Here is a 17,147-nt window from a genome sequence, read left to right as displayed (position 1 = left end):
GACAGGATACTGGCTTGTCTGAGTTATTCCATCAATCAAACAGAAGCAGTTTTTTCCATAGGCTAAATTGTTGTGATCATTTAAAATTTGGCATGCTTGCGTTAGTTCTGGTACATGCAATTTCAAGTTCTATACACTGGAGTGAAGGTTGGATTGACGAAGTGCTTCACCAGAGCATTGTCCTATAGGACAGGATGCTTGCCGAGAGATGACCAGCGCCTTAATCAAAGAAGTAGGCTTTATGTGGTAACTTTAAGAGGGAGGAGGAGGCAGATAAACTTAAGAAGGCAAATTCAGGGCTTTAATAGTGAAGGAGCAATCTCCAATAGTGGACATGATTATAACTGGAAATATTCTAGACATCAGAATAATAAAGTTCAGACAATGAGTTGGAACAGAAAAGATGAGGAACTGAAGATGGTACTACATTGTTTTGATATTGAAATGATTTATAACTGAAGATGCTAATAGAATTTAATTTAAGAAAGATTGTTTTACTTTAAGAAAGATGGCTGGTGCTAATCTTTTGACATTTTTATATTTAATACATAGTTACAGATTGCCAGCGTACACTTCCTAGGTAAAAACAATGACTGCAGATGCTGGAAACCAGATTCTGGATTAGTGGTGCTGGAAGAGCACAGCAGTTCAGGCAGCATCCAAGGAGCTTTGAAATCGATGTTTCAGGCAAAAGCCCTTCATCAGGAATAAAGGCAGAGAGCCTGAAGTGTGGAGAGATAAGCTAGAGGAGGGTGGGGGTGGGGAGAGAGTAGCATAGAGTACAATGGGTGAGTGGGGGAGGGGATGAAGGTGATAGGTCAGGGAGGAGAGGGTGGAGTGGATAGGTGGAAAAGGAGATAGGCAGGTAGGACAAGTCCGGACAAGTCATGGGGACAGTGCTGAGCTGGAAGTTTGGAACTAAGGTGAGGTGGGGCATACACTTCCTAACCTAGTTACCATTGCTTTGGGCTTTCTCTAAAATAATCGACAACCAATTATCCAGAAACACAGATTTGCTGCATTGGGTTGAATTTACACAAAGGTTAGCTCAGAGTTAATATCAGGGAGGGTTTCCCTCTGTGCTCCAGTGACATTTCTCACATTATTTTCCACTGCTTGCCTCATTAAGTATGTACAGAATGGTATTCATCCACTATCTTGCGCTCACCAATGACAGTCAGGCAGCATCCGAGGAGCAGGAGAATTGACGTTTCAGGCATAAGCCCTTCATCAGGGATGAAGCCTCATTTTCCTGCTCCTCAGATGCTGCCTGACCTGCTGTGCTTTTCCAGCACCACACTCTTTGACTCTGATCTCCAGCATCTGCAGTCCTCACTTTCTCCTCACCAACGACGAAATGCTTGTGGGACAGGATTGTTCAGATTTCACAGTGTGGGCGTTGGATTTAAGCACCATATCTGCATGATGTCAAACACTGCCAATCTAGTCTGAAGTAACCACTGGGTCATTGTGGTGTCCACAGTGTGGCGAAGTGTGCAGCAGTGCCATAAAGAAAAATGAAAGACCTTCTGCGCTCCGCACGGACAGATACCACCATCTTCTCTCTACTACTTCCCACATACTCAACTTCTGTCATTGCATGCACCTCCCATCAGGTTTCATGGTCTACCACTCACAATATTGCATGTAGCATCTTCCCAAACTACTCCCCCTTTCCACCCGCCATGCTTCCTAAACACTCCATCAGAGCACCATCTCCTTCCCTGACTGACCAGCCATCTGATTGACCATAGTTCCCCCTTGACTATTCTTTGCTGCCAAATATGGCAAATTGTCTGGCTATGTGTCTATGCTAAAAGGGAAGGCAGAGATAGTGTGAGAATCCAGGAAAATACAAAGTGTGCAAATATTAAGAAATCAAGCAAAGATCCTTGAGAAACTCCCTCGTCTGATCCCTGAAACAGGGTCTATCTCTGCACCCAAAGCAGCCTGGCATCAGGATTGTAGGGTCTCAGTGAGCTCCAAGGCGGAGTACTGATGCACTGAACTGTGTATTAAGTGAGTCAGAGATGTACCATGACTGGCTGATGCCAACTGTCTGAAGATGCAGGTGGTCACTGTCCATAGAGTGTGGACAGTGTGCCGTGAGCTGCTGGGGAATGCTGGTCAAGATGAAGGCCTGGAAAAAATGCCAACAAGCAGCACCCACCAATTACCTGACCAGAGTGTTCATGTTGCCATCTAATTTCTCTCCAATGCCTGGGAAAATAAATGAACAACAAATAAATGGCTGTGGTTTGGTAATAATGAGGTTAATGTTTGCAAGTAGGCTCTTTACTGTTTACTAACGAGATTCTCATCTAGTTGTTAAGACCTAATGCGCAAACTTGTATCCTGACATTGATGGCTGCATGTTTCTATTCTTGCCATATTTTCCAGATATCTCTCCATTGTCCTGGTTATTCACAGGCTGTGAACCTTTTGCCGATTTGTCTGGTAGTTTGGCACACAGAGGCAAGCTCACAATATCATTGTAGCATGTGACCTAAGGGAATAAAGTTCTCAGACTCCATCTTAACTGATGCCACATGAAGCATGAAATGCTGGTGAAACTCTAATAAAATAGCTTGATATTAGCCGAGACACTGCTGGGCCTCTGGCTGTAATATACATATATATCCAGGGTGGTCGTAAACCTCTGCTGATTTGTGCAATGCCACATTGTTACCACGTTACACAACCAACATTAGCAATGCTGCAGCAGGTACAATTTCCCTGCTGGAAAAAGCCCACACCATGGCAATGGATCAAATTAAATCAAATTTAAGATTTGCAATCCCTTAAACTAGCACTGTAAAGAAAACATCAAAAACTTAAAGTAAATTTAAAATTAAATTAAAATGTCATTTGGGCTAGAGCACATCCACTCCTGTCCCAAGGTACACACGAGTCTGAGAAGGCCTCAGTATGCTGGTGGACATTGTACATTCCCTCTCCAGGGCATGTGTGTTATCACAGAAGAGGGACAGTCTGTTAGTCTGTGTCTGTTTATTTGGTCGCAACATATTTTTCAAGCAACCTGTTCAGAGATGGAGTTAAACACCTCTGGAGGAGGTGAGCAAGTTAGAAAGCCACAATGGGATCAGTTCCATGTTTTACATCTCTTTCAAGGCATACTAGGGACTCAAGGGTTAAACATTCCACTACCAAAGAGACTCACTTCGGTATCAATGTCTGTCCTCTTATAGAATAGACAGAACAGCTCAGTAAGGAGGAGGCTGACTGAATCTTAGAGAAGGAATCCATTGGAGCCACACATGTGGATTCCTCTGCAGCCTCAGACAAAGGTATTTGTCCTCCCCAGACAAGACTGATAGCCTTGGCCACAGCCCTGTTAAACTGCCTCTTGCTCCCATTATCTTGGTTTCTCTCCGTATTGGCACAGGTATGTGAATCCCCCATTGAGGTCAGGCTAAACCCTTCTGTTTTTATCTCTTCCTATCAACACATGATCATGAAGAATAGGATAATCAATCCCTGTAATCCATTCACTCATTATCACAGGGCATCGACATTCACCAGGCTTTGTAAATTTATAATTGTCTATTTTAAACTTTGTAACGACAATCAACCATGTGACTGATAGATCTTTTGTTTAATTCCTATAAAAAATTCTGTCTTTGTATGTAGAGCAGAGATTCGTGGAGAAGTATCACCACAGGTAGATATACAAATATTTTTGGGAACATTGAGAATCTCTCACCGGCTGTCTGATAATAAAGCATCTACCGTTGTACTGAAACTTGCGTCGGCCAGATTTGTAAAACAAAATATACATCCACAGAGGTAGGGACTGAAAGTCGCCCTCCTGGCTCAGAGGGAGGTCTTGAGTGAATCTCCAGTTAATTCCTATCACCTAAACACAATTAAATACAATTAACATCACTCAGAAATGGAAATTATTTCAATAATGATCACCTCCTTACAAACTGTTCATATTCTCAACTCCATTCGCAATTTGCTTTCAAGGGACAATAATCAATTTCCATCTTGGTTCTGGTCTCAACTGAAACTTGGCCAAATGTTTGCAGAATCTTTTCAATGCCAAGTTCTGGAGAGACATGGACTCAGAAATTCACAACTGACCATTCCCCATGTTCAAGTTGAGAAAGCAGGAAAGAGCTGAGTGTGAATAGCCAAATTACAGTTAGGCTCTGACAAATAATCTACTGCAGTATACTGTCGATAAACCAAACAGTTTAGAATGCAATTGAGTGATTGCTTCTCTGGTCATTTTCCTTGTGCCTTACACCAACACAGGAAAATGAATTTCGTAACCTGAAACCATCTTCTGAACCACAGGCACAGTAACGTATTTTGTGGAAGCAATTTTGATTGTGAATGATGGCAGAAAATGGAAATAAAACTGAGAAGAGATGGACAAGAGAGCAGATTTGACATTGGCCATTATATACAGTTGCCTGAAGTCACAATGATCCCCTGCGTAACTATTACAATCGCAACACTTGTCACATTGCTCTGAGTTATATATCTTCAAAGAAGGTCCTGTAAAATGGACTATGGGCATTAAAATGAAATGTTAGAAATAGACAGTAAAAACCGAAAAAACTGCAGATGTTGTGAATCAGAAACAGAAACTGAAATTGCTCCCCGTGACCTGATCAGGCATGCCCTAAATCTCTGTGGGCAGCTAAGGAAGTGATTGCTGGGCCCCTTGCTGAGATATGTGTATCGTTGATAGTCACAGGTGAGAGCCTGGAAGACTGGAGGTTGGCAAACCTGGTTCCATTATTAAAGAAAGGTGGTAAGGAAAAGCCAGGGAACGATAGACTGATGAGTCTGAAGTCAATGGTGGGCATGTTGTTTGGGGGAATCCTGAGGGATCGGATTTACATGAACTTGGAAAGGCAAGGACTGATTAGGGATAGCCAGCATGAACATGATTGAGTTTTTTGAAGAAGTAACAGAGGATTGATGAGGGCAAAGTGGTAGACGTGATCAATATGGATCTCAGTAAGGCATTTGACAAGGTTCCTCATGGGATACTGGTTAGCAAAGTTAGATCTCATGGAATACAGGGACAACTAGCCATTTGGATACAGAACTGGCTCAAAGGTAGAAGACAGAGGGTGGTGGAGGGGAGTTGCCTTTCAGACTGGAGGCCTGTGACCAATGGAGTGCCACAAGGATCAGTGGATGTGAACATGGGAGGTATAGTTAGTAAGTTTGCAGATGGCATTAAAATTGGTGGTGTAGTGGACAGTGAAGGAGGTTACCTCAGATTACAACGGGATCTTGACCAGATGGGCCAATGGGCTGAGGAGTGGCAGGTGAGGTTTAATTTAGATAAATGTGAGGTGCTACATTTTGGGAAAGCAAATCAGAGCAGGACTTATACGCTTAATGGCAAGGTCCTAGGGAGTGTTGCTGAACAAAGAGACCTTGGAATGCAGGTTCTTAGCTCCTTGAAAGTGGATAGAGAGGATAGTGAAGAAAGTGTCTGGTATTCTTTCCTTTATTGGTCAAAGCACTGAGTTTTGGAGTTGGGAGGTCATGTTGCGGCTGTACAGGACATTGGTTAGGCCACTGTTGGAATATTGCATGCTGTTCTGGTCTCATTCCTGTCAGAAGGATGTTGTGAAACTTGAAAGGGTTCAGAAAGGATTTACAAGGATGTTGCCAGGGTTGGAGGATTTGAGTTAAAGGGAGAGGCTGAACAGGCTGGGGCTGTTTTCCCTGGCACGCCGGAGGCTGAGGTGTGACCTCATAGAAATTTATAAAATCATGAGGGGCACGGATAGGGTAAATAGACAAAGTTTTTTCCCTGGGGTGGGGGAGTCCAGAACTAGAGGGCATAGGTTTAGGGTGAGAGGGGAATGACATAAAAAGGACCTAAGGGGCAACTCTATCATGCAGAGGGTGGTGTGTGTATGGAATGAGCTGCCAGAGGAACTAGTGGAGACTGGTACAAATACCACATTTAAAAGGAATTTGGATGGGTATATGAATATGAAGGGTTTATCGGACTATGGGCCAAGTGCTGGCAAATGGACATGTGGGTTTCATTGGGGCAGGACTGGTTGTTTGATGTTCCAGGGTTTAGAATGTTTAAAAAACAGGGAAGGTGGAAAAAGAGGAGGGGCTGTATCATTGCTAATCAGAAAGAGCATCACAGCTACAGAAACGAAGGTTGTTGGGGAAGGTTTGTCTACTGAGTCAGTGTGGGTGGAAGTTAGGAACAGCAAGGGAACAGCCACCTCATTGGGGGTTTTCTACAGACCACATTATCGCAGTAGAGAGATTGAAGAACTCATAGGCGGGCAGATTCTGGAAAAATGCAGACGTAGCAGGGTTGTTGTTATGGGTAATTTCAACTTTCCCAATATCGACTGGAACCTCCTAAGCGCAGATGGTTTGGATGGAGCCGTTTATGTCAGATGTGTTCAGGAGGGTTTCCTTACTCAGTGTGTGCACAGGCCGACGAGGGGAGTGGCCATTTTGGATTTGGTGCTCAGCAATGAACCAGGACAGGACAGGTGTCAGATGTCGTGGTGGGAGAACACTTTGGTGACAGTGATCACAACTGCCTCACATTTACCATAGCCATGGAGAGGGAAAGGAGCAACTACCAAGGGCAGATATTTAATTGGAGAAATGGAAATTATGACGCTATCAGATAGGAGTTGGGAAGTACAGACTGGGAGAAATTGTTCCACAGAAAGGGCACAGCAGCCATGTGGAGACTATTTAAGGAGCAGTTGTTGCGAGTGATGCACGAATTTGTTCCTTTGAGACAGGTAAGAAGGGGTAAGATTAAGAGACCTTGGATAACGAGAACAGAGGAGCATCTCATCAAAAGGAAGAAGGCACTTTATGTAAGGAGGAGGAAACAAGGATTTAGCACAGCTTTAGAGGATTAGAGGCTTACTAGAAAGGAGCTCAGAAATGGACTGAGGAGAGTCAGGAGGGGGCACATAAAAGGCTTGGCAGGAAGGATTAGGGAGAACCCAAAGGCATTTTACTCATACGTGAGGAATAAGAGAATGATCAGGGAGAAGGCAGGGCCGATCAGGGATAGCAGAGGGAACTTGTGTGTGGAGTCTGAGCAGATAGGGGAAGCCCTAAATGAGTTTTTTGTTTCAGTTTTCACTAAGGAAAGGGACCTTGTTGTAAATGAAAACTTTGAGGAGCTGGGATACAGGCTTGACCAGATCAAGATTGATGAAGTTGATGTGCTAGAAATTTTGGAAAACATTAAGAATGATAAGGTTGAATAAGCTCGGCCTTTTCTCTCTGGAGAGAAGGAGGAAAAGAGGAGGTATACAAAATAATGAGAGGAATAGATAGAGACAATAGCCAGAGACTTTTCCCCAGGGCAGGATTGACTAGTATGAGGGGTCATAGTTTGAAGATATTAGGAGAAAGGTATAGAGGAGACGTCAGGGGTAAGTTCTTTATGCAGAGAGTTGTGAATGTATGGAATGTGTTGCCAGCTGTGGTGGTGGAAGCAAAGTCATTGTGGACATTTAAGCGACTGCTGGACATGCACATGGATAGCAGTGAGTTGAGGGGTGCGTAGGTTAAGTTATTAGATTTTACATTAGGATTAAACCTTGGCATAACACCATGGGCCTTAAGGGCCTGTTCTGTGCTGCACCTTTCTATGTTCTATTTGGTTAGGATATCCAGACAGCATGGACGAGTCAACTGAAGTGTCTGTTTCCATGCTATACATTTCTATGATTCTATGACTCTGCTGGAAATGCTCAGAAGGTCTGGCAGCATCTACGTAGAGAATTCAGAGTTAATGATTTTGGTCAAGTGATCCTTCCTCAGAACTTCCTCATGTTAAATTGACATTTCAAAATCAATCACACGCAATAAAATTCTGTCAATCTCTATACTGGCAATAACCATCTCCAGTAAGAGAGCATCTAACCATTACTCTTTGACATTGAAACATTATCATCTGTTATGATCCCGTTTAATACTACTACTGGGCAAATCATATCTCTGAACGAAATCTGGTTGGATAGATTGTATTTTGCTCTTCTAAGCATTTAATGTGACAATTTTCCGTTGAAACAAAAACACTCAAAGCTGCAGATTTGGATTTAACAATAAAACAGACATTTGTTACACTAAATAAAAACAAACCAAATTAAGCTATCTACATATAACACAGTTTAAAAGATTTCAAAACTCATGGTAAACAAAACCTCATATATCCCCAACATCCCCACTTTAAAATTAATCAAAATAAACGAGAAACCTCCATTAATATCAAACCTTGAGCTGGACTAATTTGCTTTTTCCAGTTCCTGTTCTATGAGCTGGGAAGTCTTTTCCCTGGAATATTTACACAACTCAGAGGTTACACCTTCCCCCTATTTTAATAAATGGCAGGGTTTTAGCCAAGCACTCATCATCTGAACATTTGATAAATTAAACATTTTCCCTCAGGTGACTTATTCCCCTCATTGTTCAGAACAATCTCCTTTCAATCAGAATATGTGTCGGCATCTGACTTCAGTCTTCTTTGAATTGGTCTGAAAGATTTACAATCATTGAAATATTCTAAGCTTCAAACAATTCATTGTTATTCTAAACACAAAAGCATGTTAAAGTCTTTTAATATTTTCTCTCTTCGTTTGTAACCCCACATGATATATACAAACTTCCATTAACACTCTTGAGACCATTATAAAAAGACTGTTAATCCTTAGTTAAATTTTCCAGTTAATTTTTAAAACCTCTCCACAAAAAGTGACGAACACTCATGTGAAAGTCGATATAAATTCATATAAATCACAAACCTCTATTCACACACCACTGAATTCCCACCTATCAACACCCTGAAGATTACCATTGACCAGAAACAGAACTCGACCAACTGTATGAATACAATTTCTACCAGAGAAGGTCTGAGTCTAGGACATCACCCTTGTGACTCCTCAAAGCCTGTTCTCAAAATTATGAGTTGATCCATAAAACTAAACATTTGTTTCCATTACCCCAATAAACTTGAAAAGGTTAGAGGATCGGTGAGTGAAAGGAAGGTAGGAATCCAAAGTAAATGCCCCAACGTTCATGCTCCAATCAGAAAGAAAGGGCTGAGGTTTGATGTGAAAATCAGAGGCCGGAGTATATCCTTTGTGTGAAAGTGGGACACTTTTGTTCAGAGTTCTGCCAGTCACAAGGGAAGCCTATTGAGCTCATTGGCATATATAAGCCTGAGTACAAAAATGGAACTCAAAGGTTAAATAGCATGGATGAAATTGTAGCTTTAACTATGTCTAAAAGACTCAAGGTGAACACTGCTGTGAACTGGTTAATGTAAATGAGATATATAAAAGGCTTTTGTCAAAAGAAAAGATAACCTTTTTTTCTTCAAATGATGCAGCTAAACCCATAACTATATTAGGAGACACAGGAATTACTCAAACTCTTTTGCTGGAGAAGGGTATTGTTTTCCCTCCAGAGGGTGCAATGAAAGTAAACGTGTTAATAAACTTGGGTAGTGGAAAGTGTATTATACTGTACGAATTATATTTTACAAAGTGCAATTAGAGTGTGGATTGTTGTCCAAAGCAGTGATAAAGGGGTTGTTAAGAAACAATACGTGGATGGATTTATTTCTGGGTAATGGCCTGACTGAAGCGAAGGTAACAGCTTTGACTACAATCATGGAAATTGAGTTTAAAGAGACAAAACAGAAACATTCTTAACATCTCCATATTTAGCCTTGGATTGGCAAATCCTTCTTGATAATCCCAGTCATTAATATTGGTCATGAAAAGGTTTGATGGTGCATTGTTAGTGATGGATTTAATCCACACTGTTTTGCAAGAAGTCTGAAGGTAGAGTTTGCTCATAGAAGCTAAATATTGAAGATAATATTGTTCTAAACCTTAACATAGTTACTGTCTTCCAAACAATGCTCAAGTACTAATACTCGGAGAAAGTGGGCACTGCAGATGCTGGAGAACAGAGTCCAAAGGTGTGATGCTAGAAAAGCATAGCTGGTCAGGCAACATCTGAGGAGCAGGAGAGTTGATGTATCGGGCATAGATTAGATTAGATTAGATTAGATTAGATTACTTACAGTGTGGAAACAGGCCCTTCGGCCCAACAAGTCCACATCAACCCGCCAAAGCGAAACCCACCCATGCCCCTACATTTACCTAACACTTTGGGCAATTTAGCATGGCCAATTCACCTGACCTGCACATCTTTGGACTGTGGGAGGATACCGGAGCACCCGGAGGAAACCCACGCAGACACAGGGAGAACGTGCAAACTCCACACAGTCAGTCGCCTGAGGCGGGAATTGACCCCGGGTCTCTGGCGCTGTGAGGCAGCAGTGCTAACCACTGTGCCACTGTGCCGCCCACAGGTTGCCTGACCTGCTGTGCTTTTCCAGTGCCACATGTTTTGACTCAAGTACTAATAGTCTGACTGTTCACCAGTTTTTCCTTGACCAGAAACAGTGATCCTCTGGAATACATTGCTGGAAGATGTAATAACTGCTGCTTTTTTTAAAATGCCTTTAAGAGATAGATGGACTGGTTATTGACTGGGTTTGAGTTTGAAACATACAGAAGACCCAATCTTTAGGTCAAGTTTCTGGGCAATGGTAACCCCTTGGATGTTGATAATGGGAGATTCAATGATGGTAATGTCATTGAGCATCAAGAGATGATGGTTGGATTCTCCCTTGTTGGAGATGGTTGGAGATGGTTGGTAAATGTTACTTGCCACTTTTCAGCCCAAACCTGGATATTGTCCAGGATTTGCTGCATCTTGTCATGGACTGCTTCAGTGTCTGCGGCGTCACGAATGGTGCTGAACATTGTGCTGTCATCAATGACCATCCCCAATGCTGACCTTATGATGGAAGGAAGGTCATTGACAAAGCAGCTGCAGGATGAATTGCCCCAAGGAAGTCCTGTAGAGATATCCTGGAGCTGAAATGAATGACCTCCAATAGCCATAATCAGTAACTATGGAACAATAATAATTTGATACTATTTCACTTTGTTACATCTGCTATAAATGTTATCAGTAGATTTTAAAAAAACACACATAGCTTACAACAGCAGCGAAAGACAGAGAGACAACAGATACATACATAAAATACACCCCCCAACATAAATACACATGCAATCACACACACACACATTTATATGTATGAAACAGGCAGTGCTGGAGAAACTCAGCAGGTCTGGGACGATCTGTGGAGAGAGAAACGGAGCGAACAATTCCAATATAACTCCTTTTCAAACCTGACAGAGGCGGGAGAATGTTGTCTTTTATGTTACCTGACAAAGCAGCAGTGCTCCAAAAGCTTGTATTTTCAAATAAACCTGATGGACTTTAATCTGGTGTCGTGTGATTTCTGACTTTTATGCTATTGACAAAAGGAAAAGGAGGAGCGAGTGGAACAGAAGGTGAGCGTGCTCAGAACAAATGGCAAATGGGGTGCTAATAGCAGTAGAGCAGGGTTATTGATTCAGAATTGGTGTTAATGGTATGTGTGAGCAGTTAAAAATATAGGTCAGCTCTGCTGAGATATCCCACGCTACTCAGAATGGGACAGGAAGGGACAGCATATATTAAAAAGAAAAACCGCAGGGAATAAGGCCAAAAGGGATAAAAAGGCAAATTAATAGTTGTTTATTTGAATGCATTTTGTGTTAGCAATATAACCGAAGAATGAATGCTGGTATTGATTCTGGTGCCTTGTTAATTTTTAGGCTTTTCTTGGCTCTTTGGATCCCTGATCTAGTAATTTCTCGCCACTTGTCATTCAGCTGCTGTGGGGCCTGGGTTCAAGTCCCACCTGCTCCAGAGTTGTGTCATACCATCTCAGAGCAGGTTGATGTAAAAGTAGAAAGCACGAAAGTCAAATTCACAGTTGACTCGAAAGTAAGAGGAAAAGTAAGTTGCAATAAAGAAGTAAGAAATTGACAAATGGATATGGATTGTTCAGGTGAATGGGCCGAACTTTGGCATTCAAAATTTCATGTGGGTAAGTGGGTTGTTATCCATTTCGGTCAGAGAAATAGAAACTTCAAAGTGCTTCGGTGCAGGGGATGTGGATATCATGTGCATGAATCACAGAGAACTAGTCTGCAAGCACAGCAGACAATAAGGTAGGCAAACAAGGTAGGAATTTGGGTATTTATTGCTGAAGGTATAGAATATTAAAGTAGGGAAATGTTGCTGCAATTGTACAAGGCATGAGTGAGACTGCACCTGGAGTATTGCGTACAATGTCAGTCCCCCTACTTGAGAAGGGATGTAGTTGCACTGAATGCAGGAGTTTCACCAGATTGATTCCAGAGCTGAGGGCTTTGACTTATGAGGAGAGATTGAAAGGTTTAGGCCTGTACTCTCTGAAGTTTTCAAGAATGACAGGAGATCTATTTGAGGTCTATAAAATGCTAAAGAGGATTAGCAGAGTAGACTCAGAAAGGACATTTCCCCTTGTGGGACAATTGAGAATGAGAGGTCATAGTTTACAGATAAGGGGCATTGGATTTAAAACAGAGGTGTGGAAAAGCTACTTCCTTCAAAGGTTCTTGAATCTGTGGAATTCACTATCCCAGAGCGAGGCGGAGGCTGGTAAATTGAAGTAGCAGATAGACAGATTTTTAATTACATTTTGAATTAATGATGAGTTGAAAGGGCAGGCAGGAAAGTGGAGTTGAGGCTGGGATGAGATCAGCCATGGCAAATGGCAGAGCAGGCTTGAGGGTCTGAATTGTCTCCTCCTGCTCCTAGTTCTTAGGTTCAATAGACAACAGCCCGGCATCCCAGAGAGATCTGTTAGCGTCTTCAAAGGCTTATACCGTGACTCCAGTGGCTGCATTAAGACAAATACTGGCAGTACTAACATCTTCAGCATCCTCACAGCAAAATGGCAGAAGCTGTATAGTTTTCCCATTCTGTTTCTCATGCTGATTGATTACACCGGGAGCAAAGTGATGGTGGCTGTTGGCTCTGGCATCAGAGTCAGATGTGGATTTTTGCAGACGACATCTCCTTGCTAACTGAAAAATCAAGTTAATTCAGGTCAAGACCACCAGACCTGAGAGCTGTGGTGCTAAGCTTCTCCCATTCACCAGCCATGATAAGATCAAAACAATGATAACTGGACAGCAACAAGGACCCAACCATCACCATTGAACACAGAATTGAATTGAATTGAATTGAATTTATTGTCACATCTACTGAGGCACAGTGAAAAGCTTTGTCTTGCGAGCAATATGGGCAGATCACAGAGTTAAGTTGCATAGATAAGTAAATAATGGGTAAACAGCAGCAAAAAACAAAACACAGGTCCAGGCAAATGCTCAGTGTTTGAGTACATTCAGTATTCCAACAACAGTAGGGTAGAAACTGTTTTGAAGCCAGCTGTTGCATGTGTACCTTCTCCCTGATGGTAGAGGTTGTAGAAAAGCATTGCCAGGGGGATGAATCTTTGACAATGCTGACAGTCTTTCCTTGACAGTGGGCCTGGTAGATGGATTCTATAGATGGAAGGTTGGCCTTTGTGATTGTCTGGGCTGAGTTCACCACTCTCTGTAACCGTGTCTGATCTCAAATGGTACAGTTGTCACACCAAGTAATGGTACATCCAGGCAGAATGCTCTCGATGGCGTACCTATAAAAGTTGGCAAGGGTATTCACCGTCATGCTGAATTTTCTCAGCTGCTTGAGGAAGAACAGACGTTGTTGGGCCTTTGTAACCAGTGCGTCCACATGAAGAGTCCAAGAAAGCTTGGTGTGGATGACCATTCCCAGGAGCTTGACACTCTCCACTTGTTCCACCTCTGTGCTGTTAATGTGTAGGGGGCGGCATGAGTAACATCCCGCCGAAAGTCAATAACGAGTTCCTTGGTTTTGCCGGTATTGAGAGCAAAGTTTGTCTCATTGCACCATTTTTCCAGGTCTTCCATCTCCCGTCTGTAGTCTGTTTTGTCACCATCTGAGATTCGACCAACTATGGTGGCGTCATCAGCGAACTTGTAAATGGCATTAGTGTGGTATATGGCGACGCAGTCATGAGTGTACAGTGAGTACAGTAGGGGGCTGAGTACGCATCCCTAGGGGACTCCAGTGTTGAGTGTTAGTGAGGATGAAATATTGTCCCCAATCTTCACTGATTGTGGCCTGTGGTTCAGGGAACTGAGGATCCAGTTGCAGAGAGTGATTAGTCCGAGATCACTAAGGTTTCTTTCAGAATATCAAGGATGTTGGTCATTTCCCCTACCTAGATGATAACATCTATAGGAAAGGCAAGGAAGAGATTGACATCCATCCAAGAATTGACAAAGCAGAATTATGCCCTGAGTGGCTTCAAACAGTGTGCGTATCCAACACCATTAATATGGCCATGAAGCTGCAAATTGTTGGGATAAAGGACTGCAGTCCATGTCAATGAGGCTTTCAAAGGGAAAGCAAAGGACTTCAGTAGGACGTCTTTCACAAGTGTTTCCTACATAAGATTGTGTGCACCAATTAGAGAGACGGCATCACCAATTGGCACAAACATGAGCACGGAAACCTCTTGCCAATTACCGATTACTGCATCCCCCCACCACCCTGGTGACTCCGAACCCATCAGTACTGACCACCATTTGGAGGATGCACTGAGGGGTGCAAGGGCACAGACTATACTCAGTCTGGTGAACCTTCTCTGGACTGCCTCCCATAATGTCTTTCTTTGGATAAGAAACCAAAACTGTTCATAGTATTTGAGCTGTGGTCTGACTCATGCCTCTGCAGAGGAATCATCAAACTGCTGAAAAAAGGTGGGAAAGAATGTGACTGTAACAATTGGAGGGACATAACCGTGCTCTCAGTCCCAGTGCTAGGTCTTCAGCAAGGTACTTCGCAACTAAAGAGGTAGACAGTGCATTGCATCAACACCAGGTGGATTTCCAGGATAATAAATCAAACAGATCTTCTTACTCACAGAACAGAGGGAAATCACCAAATATCTTTATCATCACTCTGTGGGTCCTCCTTCTTCTATTCAGGCTCTCTTTAGTTCAAAAAGGGGTCTTTCATCTTCCATAGTTGGACCCATCATCATGATGCCCTCAATGAACATTGCATCAACTCAGGAGCTGTTCTGGTTTCTCTCAGAGGGACCTGCATTTCTAACACTGGCAACGCTGTGTGCGTCCTTGCTTCAGTGATCACTGGCATCTAGGATCTCCTAATCCCTGAGCCATTCCATTGAAGAATGACCTCTTGGCTTGAAGAATCAATGAATCAGTCAGAGGGCCAGCAGTTCAGCAAACTTGGTGGTTCATTGCTTCAAGGCAGAATACAGCAAGCTGTACAAAACAAAACAAACCAGGTTTTATTGCTAATGTCAGCTGAGTAAAGTGATTTCAACCAAGATGAAATTGACAAAGCCATAATTACTTCCAATGTTTCTGAGTGAGGGATGGTAAACTTATTCAGTGTGTCAATCTCCAATTTGTCTGAATAAGGAACATCACCCAGACTGTGGGGGCTAAACTAATACTGTATCATTAATAAAGGCAATTAGAAACGTATAGGCTAATAATGAGCCACTATGTTCTAATCTGTCAACTGTGAGACTTGATTTGTTGACTCAGTTCTGATAATCTGGAGCCCTTTCATCTGAAAACAAGGGAGAGAATCTAACCAATCGACAACGTCACATAAAAGAAACAAAATAACCATGATATAAATTTTAGCCTTAATTAACCTATCAGAAAGAAACGTACCATCTCAGCAACAAAAAAAAACAAACCATTTGGCATGATTCCTATGAAGTTATACTTTGGGGTTTTAAGCAATTAAATAAAGATTTAACACAAGGATAGGATAAACAATGACTCATAGGTCACACGTGGGTGGCAGGTGACAGAGGGAAAGCCTAAAGCAGTTAAATCTTTGAAGTGACTCACTGTGCTCGTGTTCTATTGTGAGTTATTACTTTTTCTGCAATTTAAATCAGACTCAATGCAGCCTCATTGACTGTGTCCATCTTGTAAGGAGCTAAAGTATCAATCTCAGTGTTTTTGTGTATTCAAACTCCCCTGTAAATGATAGCTGAATTCTTCAATCCATCTGCTTTTCTGTAATGATAAAGGGGCCATTCAGAATAAAATCCACAGGATATTAAAATTGTACCATCATAAAACAAAACAATCTTCTGGCAGAGGTACTTAGTATAACTCTGCAAACGGCTATCAATGATTGCTTTATTTGGCCAGCACCATTAACACATATCTTTTAAAGTAGGCATTATTTTTATATCACTAAATGTCCCAGAAGAAAATATTATTTTACTTAAGAGAAAACTGAGAAAAATAAATAAGAAACATATTTTCTAATCTATCACAGTGAAACAATGCACCTGTATAGCTCAGCAAATATTTATAACACTGTCTTAAGTTAGATAAATAAACAAGGGAAGTTTGGCAAACGGTTCATTTTCATATATTTTTAAGCAGTTAGTTTTCTAAATAGGGTGTAGGTTTGATAAATTTCCTGACCTCAGTAGTGGAGAAGCTATTGGAGAAGGTACTAAGAGACAGGATTTATTCACAGTTGGAAGTGAATGGACTTGTTAGTGATAGGCAGCATGAGTATGTGCAGGGAATGTCATGTCTCACCAAATTGATTAGGTTTTTTGAGGAGGTTCTAGATTAGAGTGGTCCTGGAAAAGCACAGCAGTTCAGACAGCACCCAAGGAGCAGGAAAATCGACATTTCGAGCAAAAGCCACTCTATTCCTGATGAAGGGCTTTTGCCCAAAACGTTGATTTTCCTGCTCCTCGGGTGCTGCCTGACCTGCTGTGCTTTTCCAGCACCACTCTAATCTCGAATCTGGTTTCCAACATCTGCAGCCCTTTTTACCTTTTTTGAGGAGGTGACAAGAATAATTGATGAGGGAAGCGCAGTGGATGTTGGTCAAAAAGTGTGGTGCTGGAAAAGCATAGCAGGTCAGGCAGCATCCGAGGAGCAGGAGAGTCGATGTTTGGAGCATAAGCTCTTCATCAGGAATGTGGGGAGGGGGAAATGACAGATAAATAGGAAGGTGGGGTGCATCTGCAGCCCTCACTTTCTCCTGGACAGTGTATGTTGTCTTCATAAACTTTAGTAAGGCATTTGATA

Source organism: Chiloscyllium plagiosum, unplaced genomic scaffold, assembly GCF_037043375.1.
Source record: "Chiloscyllium plagiosum isolate Xiang-an unplaced genomic scaffold, Cpla_swu_hap1 HiC_scaffold_18, whole genome shotgun sequence".
NCBI lineage: Eukaryota > Metazoa > Chordata > Chondrichthyes > Orectolobiformes > Hemiscylliidae > Chiloscyllium > Chiloscyllium plagiosum.
This window is presented reverse-complemented; position numbering follows the sequence as displayed.